Source organism: Gossypium hirsutum, unplaced genomic scaffold (assembly GCF_007990345.1).
Source record: "Gossypium hirsutum isolate 1008001.06 unplaced genomic scaffold, Gossypium_hirsutum_v2.1 scaffold_1536, whole genome shotgun sequence".
Classification (NCBI taxonomy): Eukaryota; Viridiplantae; Streptophyta; class Magnoliopsida; order Malvales; family Malvaceae; genus Gossypium; species Gossypium hirsutum.
The window spans coordinates 1-2249 of NW_024403665.1; the positions used below are offsets into that span (position 1 = coordinate 1).

Consider the following 2249-nt stretch of genomic DNA (forward strand, 5'->3'; position numbering starts at 1 on the left):
ATAAATACCACGGCTTCGATCTTTTTCAATAAAATCATCACGTAGTAAATCAACAAAGCCCAAAGTTATGTCCCTTTCTCCTTCAAGTTTACCTACTACTGTACCAGCGTGAATATGATCTCCACCAGACATACGTAAAGCTTTAGCTAGTACACGAAAGTGCATTCCATGATTCTTCTGTCTATCAATAACGGCGTGCATTGCGCGATGGATGTGAAGAAGTAGACCATTATCTCGCAATAATGAGCCAAGCTAGTATTTGCGGTGAACCCACCTGTTAAGTAGTCGTGCATTACGATAGGAACTCCCAATTCTCTAGCACACATGGCCCTTTTGATCATCTCTTCACATGTACCTGCAGTAGCATTCAAGTAATGCCCTTTGATTTCACCTGTTTCAGCCTGTGATTTAAAAATTGCTTGGCACAAAATAAGAAACGGTCTCTCCAGCGCATAAATGGTTGGGAGTTCACATTCTCATCATCTTTGGTAAAATCAAGCCCGCCACGTAGACATTCATAAACTGCTCTATCGTAGTTCTTAGCAGATAACCCCAATTTAGGTTTAATAGTACATCCTAATAGGGGGCGACCATACTTGTTCAATTTATCTCTTTCAACCTGGATGCCATGAGGCGGGCCTTTGAAAGTTTTAATATAAGCAGTAGGGACTCGCAGATCCTCTAGACGTAGAGCGCGCAGGGCTTTGAACCCAAATACATTACCCACAATGGAAGTAAACATGTTAGTAACAGAACCTTCTTCAAAAAGGTCTAAAGGGTAAGCTACATAACATATATATTGATCTTCTTCTCCAGAACGGGCTCAATGTCGTAGCATCGCCCTTCGTAACGATCAAGGCTGGTAAGCCCATCGGTCCACATGGTTGTCCATGTACCAGTAGAAGATTCAGCAGCTACCGCGGCCCCTGCTTCTTCAGGCGGAACTCCGGGTTGAGGAGTTACTCGGAAGGCTGCCAAGATATCAGTATCTTTGACTTCATATTCAGGAGTATAATAAGTCAATTTATACTCTTTAACACCAGCTTTGAATCCAACACTTGCTTTAGTCTCTGTTTGTGGTGACATAAGTCCCTCCCTACAACTCATGAATTAAGAATTCTCGCAACAACAAGGTCTACTCGATATAATGAGGAGTTAATGAAACCTTTTCGAAGAAATCTTTCAAAAATTATCAACGAATCCGAAAGGTTCCTTATTAGACCATGGTATTTGATTCGCCAAATACATCATTATTCTATATTCTTTCATATGTATGGCGCAACTGATCTGTTTTTCAAGTTTATAATTCCTTACTTTTTTTTATCAAATTCTAAATGCAAATGAAATAAATGAATAGAATAGATAAAATAGATAATTTAAGTAAATGATAGTGAATTTACGCTAAGACAATTATTGATGTGATATTTTTTTTATTAATGTGTATTTAGCTTCATAATAGTGATTATCAATAGTGATTTATTATAGCTATAAACATAGTGCATGATCAAAATTGCATGTCATTTAAATGTAGTGGCCATGCATGTGGACAAGATTTATGGCTAAAAATGTATAATGGATGATTATGTAAGGATTAATAAATAAAGAGCATGGGCAATAAATATTAGTGTTAGTAGGATGAGAAACAAAAAAAAAGAAGGATGTGTGTGATTGTCCCCCCATTGCCGTGAGTTGAAGGAAAGAAAAACAAAAAAAAAGTGTTCATCCTTTGGTTCATCCTTGGCCGAAATTTTAAAGAGGAAGGAAGAAGAAAGGTTGAAGAGGTTCGGCCACGCATGTAACTAGGCTAAGGTATGTTTGATGATGTTCCATGAGATGCATGCATGTTTTAGTTGTTAGCTTGAGTTCTACCTAGCCCATGGTCTAAATCTTGCTATGTGATGGAAATGACACCGGCCATGGATGCATCATTCTTGCTTGGTGTTGATGTTGTGTTGGTGAGATATCAAGTTATTTTTGTGACCAAGTTGAGATTTGAATTTTTGGAATGAGTAAGGTTTTCGGCTATGGTAAATATAAGGGTGATGGATGTTGTGTCATGCTAAATCTAGATGAACAATGTTATGCTTATATCTCGATATTCATGAGTTTCTTTCTTGGTTTACCTCAAACCCATGAAGTATTTTAATTGGTGTTGTAGAGGTTTCGGTCATGGGATTATAAGCTTGTTAGTTTTGATGATGAAATTTATGCCTTGCAAGGGTAAATGGTGTCTTGATGCATTCGGCCAT

General features: G+C 37.8%; 1 pseudogene; it reads right to left on the reverse strand.

Annotated features, from left to right (window-relative positions):
* Window positions 1–27: 27 nt before the first annotated feature.
* Window positions 28–1170, reverse strand: LOC121227722 (ribulose bisphosphate carboxylase large chain-like; annotated as a pseudogene).
* Window positions 1171–2249: the final 1079 nt, after the last annotated feature.